The 7,984-nt window shown below is 45.8% G+C and overlaps 1 pseudogene; it reads left to right on the forward strand.

Annotated features, from left to right (window-relative positions):
* The first annotated feature begins 867 nt into the window (after nt 1-867).
* On the forward strand, nt 868-1,077 carry LOC118759204 (U2 spliceosomal RNA; annotated as a pseudogene).
* Nucleotides 1,078-7,984: the final 6,907 nt, after the last annotated feature.

Consider the following 7,984-nt stretch of genomic DNA (forward strand, 5'->3'; position numbering starts at 1 on the left):
TGCCCAAAAATTGCAATTTTTTGAACTGGAAAAGAGAGGCTGGGCACAAACAGTCATTCAGTAGCAACTGGTGTGAAACCCAGGTGGGGCCCACGAGAATGCTCTTGCAACAAGGCTTCCAGGTGATGCTTAGGAACCCGTGGTTTCAAGCTATTCTCAGCCAATTGTTGCTAAGCCATCTCTAAGTACTCTGCAGTAATTCAAGGAAGTGGCCCAGAACTTGGCAGGGCTCAACTACCAACGGGTGACAGGTCATTCCTAGGAGATTGCAAAGGGATGTGTATTTTGGGCTCCTCTCCATGACTGGAGGAGTTGGGCTGTAGGGGAGGGAGCACCAAGGACCAGCCATGCCTGCAGTTTTTGCCTAGCAATGTGGGAAAATCTGGGGGTATTTCTTAGCAATTCTGCTTCTGTTCTCTTTGAAGGCTCTAACACAGGCCACCAAGCTTCCCTTCTTGTCATAGGAGACTGCCACCTTTCTGTGTCCCATGGCTCTCACATCCCAGTCTTCCAGGAAGAGTTAGTAAGAGCTCTTCTAAGCCAAGGCCGCTTGTGATGAAAGACAGGCCTTGTACTTGAAGATGACTCCGGGGAAGGTATGCAGTTATTCAGAAGAAGGTAGGCAGCCCAAGACACAGGGCCAAGGAAAGAATCAGAATGGGACACAATCACAATTAAACAACAACAACAAAGAGTCAGAACAGAGCCTGGAGGAGAGGACAGAAGCTCTTGGCCATCAGGGCTCTGAGTGTAGGATGCCTGCAACCCCTTGGGTGATACAGTCCAGGAGCTGCATGTCCCAGCTGTTGGGATAAAATCAAAGGTGCTCAAACCCATCCAAGTGCTCATGAATAGAAAAACCCCACAATCACTTCTCGGCCTTTTGGCTATGATCAGGTGATGTATCTGTTCTTATCAGAAAAACCTTGCAATTGGGCCAAGGAGCCTGTTTTTGTGTGTGTGCTTTTTCTATTCTTAAGATTTTATATATGTATGTATGTGTGTGTGTATTTGAAAGGTAGATTTTTACAGAGAGAGATGGAAAGACACAGGGAGATCTTCCATCTGCTAGCTCACTCCCCAGGTAGCTGCAATGGCAAGAGCTGAGCAGACCCATATCCAAGAGCCAGGAGCCTCTTTTGATTCTCCCACATGGGTGCAGAGTTCCAAGGTTTTGGGCCATCCTCCTCTGCTTTCCCAGGTCACAAACAGGGAGCTGGATCAGAAGTGAAGTTGCCAAGACTAGAACTGATGCCCATATGGGATGTTGCCACTATATGTGGAGACTTAGACTGCTGTGCTACAATGTAGACCCCATAGGCCCTATTTTTAAAACACCTCAGCTGACTGATCTTGACATACCTGATCTGTGATCCAGAGGTCATTATTTGCAAATCTATGGTCTTCTATGGTATTATGGTACTATGATATTCAGTCTTCTATGGTACTATGATAGCCAGTCTGTGAAAGGCCAGAATACAATTGCACTTTAATTAAAATTATAACTTGGACCCCTCCTTTTTATTAATGAGCTAGTTCATTGTTTTTTCTGTTTTAGGGGAGATGAAAAGCAGAGGGTTTGACACAGTGGATTTATTTTCTTTGGCATAAAGTCAGAGATGGAAGGCTCTACCACCTCTGCTCCAGAGGGCGAAGTCAGAGGCTTGAGTTGCACCTCACTCATTCCTTGGTATCCTGAGGATGTTACCACCATTCTGCTCCAAACGAGGTCACAGTCATCAGGGTTTCAGCTCAGGGGAACAGAAAAAGGCAACCAACTATCCATGAATGATACAAGATCCCCAGGTCCTCATCACTGGCCTCCCATTGGGCAGGATCACCTGAGGTGATCAGCTGCACCTGTTGTCCAGCAGGTGGAGGGAATAAAATCATTAGTTTGGGAGCCATTGCCTAGTGAAAAGTTTGCCAACTTTGCTTATTAAAGGAGAAAAGGAAGAAATATCTTGAGGGCCCATCAGGTATCTTTTCTTTTTTTTTTTTTAAGATTTATTTATTTTATTGGATAAGCAGATCAAATTTACAGAGAGAAGGAGAGACAGAGAGAAAGATCTTCCATCTGCTATTCTCCTTCCCAAATGACCACAATGGCTGGAACTGAGCCGATCCAAAGCCAGGAGCCAGGAACTTCTTCCCGGTATCCCACATGGGTGCAGGATCTCCTGTGCTTTCTCAGGCCACTAGCAGGGAGCTGGATGGGAAATGGAGCAGCCAGGGCTCTAACTGGTGCCCATATGGGATGCCAGCACTTGCAATGGGGAGGATTAGCCACTTGCACCATTGCGCCGGGCCCCACATGTTTTTCTGAGTGTAGTTTCTGAGCTGGGACAGAACCACCATCTCTTTCTTCCATTAAACAATTTCCATCGCTGTTCCATTGCTATCACCCTTTCTGACACTGCCATCCTTGATTTACATGCTACGGCCCTGAGCATCACAAAATCTCTCAGAGGCCGTAGCCGGGACTGAAGAAGCCGTAGGGGATATCACATTCCAACCCACGGAAGGTGGGGTTCAGAGGTCAGTACAAGGGCAGCGGCTTCAGTGGTCCTGGACTCACTCCTGGCACCTGCTCTCAGATCCACTTTTAAGTTACTTCTCTGGATTCTTACCGTAAGGATTTCTGGTGTTGTTAGCTCGTTAGCTTTCATGGGGTCAAGATGCCTTTACCTACATTTCCTGCACTGTACACATATGTATCATCACAGAATAAAAGTCACTATTTGTCCTAAACATCTTGCCCATCTTAAGTCTTAACTGGCAACATTTCTCAAATTTCATTTAAAAAATCATTCAGCAATATTTTATGGATTGTGGCCTCTGAGCCAAGCACCATTGCTAGTTGAATATTTAACATCTTAGATGAGGTGGTTATACAGTGCATATTCATTAAATAACCAATGGATAACTGTGGGCATTTGGAGAGGAGGCAAGTCATCCTGAAAGCTCTCTACTCCACAGAAAAATGAGCAAGAGCTCATAATCCCACCCTGGGAGTCTTCCTCCCCAGCATGTCCTGTCACTCCGTTTTGGCTTGCCCAGTGTTAAAGGATGCATCATCCCATCACCGGATCGGCCACTCATCTCCCAGCACGTATGCTTCTGAACGAGCACTTTCTGGGGAGTTCTCAACAGTGGTTAACTTGATGTTTTGATCCAATACCACCTGGCGAGGGGAGGGAAGCAGTCCGTAGGCTGTGTGACAGCCTTGCCGTCACTCTGCTCTGGATGCTGTAGCACTTCTGTAGCAGTTGTGACAACAAAGCATGTCAGCAAACGTGGCCAAGTGTCGCTGGGGGATGGGGAGGATGGGGAACAGGATTACGATGTGTTGAGAATGCTTGTGATAGATGCATCAGAATTCCTTCCTCCAGACATGCTGCAGGTGCTGACCCAGAACTTGAACAAGAACTTGGGGAGAGTCAGTGCTTTCCTCCCAGGGACACAAGGTCTTTCCACTAGGAATGAAAAAAAAAAAAGAAGAAGAAGAAACATAGATTCTTTGTTGTGTACTCAAGTCCAGTTTAAAGGTATTTTATTGCACAGCAATCTCTGACTTTCTACTAATCACTGTATTCTACGATCAACCTGGTTTAATAATTACCAAGTGTTAACAACTAGGAAAATAATCCACAGCAAACTGGTAGCTGTGTCTGTTTCGATTGTGGTCTTTCATTAACCTTCCTGTTACTGGCTATTCAAGCCGATGGGTTTAGTGATATCAGCCTAATGAGGTGTGCAGCAAGGGTTTATAAGGACGTCATGAAGACACACTCTGCAAAGAGACCAAGTCAGAGATTTTTCGTCTCCTTCTCTCAACATTCCCCCTATCTCCAGCACTTGCTTCCCTGGACTCCGTAGCTTTAAGGTTAAGTGTTAGCACTCCAAGTTACAAGTGACTGATCTCAACTCAGAACGAAAACTGGGTCTTCAAAGTTTCATTTAAGGGAGGACTGCTGTCAGGTCTGTCCAGATGCATCACTCAGCTGATGGCCCAAGAGATAAAAGAAAACTTATCAGCCTGCTCCAACTTAATGCTAAGGGCCAGAGAATGCAGGAGGGAAGGGAAAGAGATAAAGGAAGGTAATCAGTTAACAGCTCTTGGTGCAACCATCAAAGAAGACTGTTGATGTTGAAATGTTGACTTAAATTCCAACAGCTCTTTACTAAATTTTCCAAGCTCACCCCACCCAGCCCAGGAGTGTTCCTCTGGGTGGACTGCCCTCCTGCCTCCATCCCTTCCTGTTGTCCTGCCCCTCTCATCAGTGCTAGCAACTTTTACTTTCCTTCCCCACATTTTCCTTCTAAAAAGTTCTCAGTTCTGGTCCAGTGAACTTTTTCCAGCTGCCTATCGCTGCCCTGGGTAGTTTCTGAGGAGTATGTCTTTTTTCTGACTTTCATCTACATGAATGGCTTTACGATTTCAGAGCTCCTGTGGTTTCCAGAGATGGGGTTTAGTGTAAGGACCTCTCACATTTCCGGTGTGTCAGCTCAGTTCTGGGAAGGGCCTGCCTATCTGTTGCTATACACACTGAGTCTTGGTGATTGGGTGCGGCCGGGCGATAGCATTCCACAGCAGTGGGCAGAAGTGACTCCATTTTGGTTTCTTGACTAAATTTCAGACATTCCTAACCATAATCTGTTTCTGTAAACAAGCTTGCTAGCTCATTGGCTTAAGGTGTGGTCTGAACTAAGTTGTTTGGATACCATTTTACACCATTGCGAGCTTAAAAACTCATGATTTTTGGCCATGCAACACAGGGGTTCCTGGAGTATACCAGAGCTGACGTCACCAAGCTTGGTTAATAAAGACTTTGCCTTACATTCTACAGTTGTGTCTGGCATGCTCTCTTTTGCTTTCAATAATAATCTTACCTTCTCAAGATGCCCAGAAACAGTTTACCTTCCCATAGAGTCAACTTCTTGTCTTTCTTTTCTTTCTTTCTTTCTCTTTCTTTCTTTCTTTCTTTCTTTCTTTCTTTCTTTCTCCCTTCCTTCCTTCCTTCCTTCCTTCCTTCCTTCCTTCCTTCCTTCCTTCCTTTCTCTTTCAAGATTCATTTCATTCTTATTGGAAAGTCAGATTTACAGAGAGAAGGACAGACAGAAAGACCTTCCATCCACTGGTTCACTCCCCACGTAGCCGCAATGGCCAGAACTAATCCAAAGTCAGTAGCAACCAGGAGTTTCTTCTGAGTCTCCCACCTGGAAACAGGGTTCCAAGACCTTGGACCACCCTCTACTGCTTTCCCAGGCCACAGGCAGGGAACTGGCTGGGAAGTGGAGCAGCTGGCACACAAACTGGCACTCATATGGGATTCTTGAGCATGCAAGGCAAGGATTTAGCCAATAGGCTATCAGGCCAGGTCCAGTGCCAATAGGCTATCAGTCCTGGCCTGGGTGTCCTGGTTAACCTGATGTCATTGTCTGGGATACATGAGGCTCTGCCTAGGAGTCTAGAAACCAGGGTGGGGCCAGTCGCACTAAACCCAGGGTAAACTGAGTTGAGAGGGAGGTGTATGCATATATACAGGATAGGGAGGACCACAAATGTCTACTTGAACACTAAGGAGGAGTCAAGGGTGAAGCTTCCAAAGGACAGGCCTGAGCAGGAATGTTTGCTCCAAGGCTGCCAATGCTGTGCGTGCCCCATGCCCATGTTGCAGTTTCTCAAGTGCCCACTTGGCTCCGCAGCTGTTGTTTGGATGGTGTTCTGCCAGTTTTTCCCTTGCTAGGTGGCAAAATATGCAATATATATAGCATAATAAAATAATATTAATATGTAATATGTAGAAATATATAGAAAATTGGTCTTATCCCCAGGTGCTTAAGGCTTCTAATGGCCTTAAAATTTTCTTGAGTGATAGGCGTGAAAGGGATATCTTTTGTTATTCATAACAAATCCTTATGGACTTCATTTGGGTTCCTGTTAATGAGGGAACTTTCTGAAAGTCCAGGTTGGAAGTTGGTTATTACGGTTGTGTATTACATGATGAGAAGGTCAAGTTTTCAAACCCAGCCACCAGGGAGAGGAAGTGAGGACAGCAGATTGACTCGGTCACCAGGAACTGGTGATCTTAGTAATCATATCTACTGAGGAAAGTCTTGGGACCTCCAGACAGTTCCTGCACAGTGGGCTTGGAGAGCACCTAAGAGTGCTGGGAGGGTGCAGGATCCGGGGAGGGCCCCTCCACCCCCTCCCTTGTCCCAGACATCTTTTCCATCAGATTGTTCTGGCGGTGGGAGAGGGGGTTGCTGTAAGATAAGCCAGTCATGTTTCCTGGAGTTTTGTGAGCCATTCCGGAAAATTTTCAAACCAAGGAGAGAGGGGTAAGAATCCTGTGGTTTATAATCTGTCAAAAGTTTAGGAGGCTCTTGGCACCTGTAAGAGGTGCTTTCTTGTAGGACTAAGTCTTAAATGGAAAGTTCTGCGTTAATTTTGGGCAGTCAATGACAGATATGAGTTAAATTCTAGAACATCAGCTTATATTTGCAAGAACTGGAGAGTGGATTGGTGTGGGACTCCGTACCAACCCCAATGTACACATTTGGTATCAGAAGTGAGATGTGTGGGCCTAGCTCTGTGGCATTGTATGTTAAGCCTCTCTCTGTGGTGTCAGCATCCTGCATGTCCCAGCTGCACTGCTTCCGATTCAGCTCCCTGCTTATGGCCTGGGAAAGCAGAGGAGGATGGTTCAAGTCCTTGGGACCCTGCATCCATGTGAGAGACCCAGAAGAGCTCCTGGTTCCTGGCTTTGGACTGACTCAGCTCCGGCAGTTGTGAATATTTGGGGAGTGACCAGTGGATAGAAGACCCCTTTCTCTCCTCTCTATAATTCTGCCTTTCAAATAAAAATATGTTTTTCAAGTTTTACTTATTTTTTATTGGAAAGTCATATTTACAGAGAGAAGGAGAGACAGAAAGAAAGATCTTCTGTTCGCTGTTTCACACCCAAGTGGCCGCAATGGCCGGAGCTAAGCTAATCTGAAGCCAAGAACCAGGAGCTTATTCTGGGTCTTCCACATGGGTGCAGGGATCCAAGGCTTTGGACATTCCCTGACTGCTTTCCCAGGTCACAAGCAGGGATTTGAATGGGAAGTGTAGTATCCAGGACATGAACTGGGCCTCCCGTCTACCATGCTGAGGCCAACAAATCTTAAAAAAAAAAAAAAAAAAAAAAACAAGGCAAATGTTTGAGTGTAGGGTAGAGTCACAACCCTCACCCGCTCTTCTCTTTGCCTTTCCCATTCTGGCTTCAGTGGCTGTGGTATCTTCCAGGACTTTTGTACCCTATATCTAAACTACAGGCCAGAGTTTCTCAAACTACCCACCCCCCCACCCGTGTGTTGACCATGGGGAACACCTGACTCCTTCGTATCCACATGTCAACCACTCAATGTAGAGATAGCAAGATTGAGCCAGACACTTGAAGACTGGGGAGGCCCCCGTCTGCCCCTCCCTCTTCCCCTTGGCTTTAGCGTAGGCGCACTCTTGTATCTCCAGAACCACAACAGGACGTGCTGCCTCCGCAGCCTTGACCTTCCATTATTTTGAAATAGTGCTGGCCAAACAAAAGACAAACAAAAACTTTCTCTGCTTGACATTGAAAAAATTACTGGCATGTCGTATGGTAATTCATTAAAGAATTCTCATTCATCAAAACAATTCATTTTTGTTCTAAGAGGCTGAATAAGCAGTTTCTTGCTGATTTCTGTGTCAGCCTCTCTGGCCACATGTGGCTCCTGTTTATTGGCAGTGATTTTATTCTTAAATATTTTCAGTTTCATGGGCATGGGTGGAATATTTTAAACCTAAGTGGGTTGTTTTATTCAGGCGCCTAGGAGAAGCCCACTGTGAGGCATGTCTTGTTCATCCTCTGGTGGCTGTTGCTGAAAACCACAGAAAGCCAGCTGTTGAATTTCCCCCATGATCTTCTCAAACAATCTCTAGTCAGGATTATATCTCAAT

This window comes from Ochotona princeps, chromosome 10, assembly GCF_030435755.1.
Source record: "Ochotona princeps isolate mOchPri1 chromosome 10, mOchPri1.hap1, whole genome shotgun sequence".
Lineage (NCBI taxonomy): Eukaryota > Metazoa > Chordata > Mammalia > Lagomorpha > Ochotonidae > Ochotona > Ochotona princeps.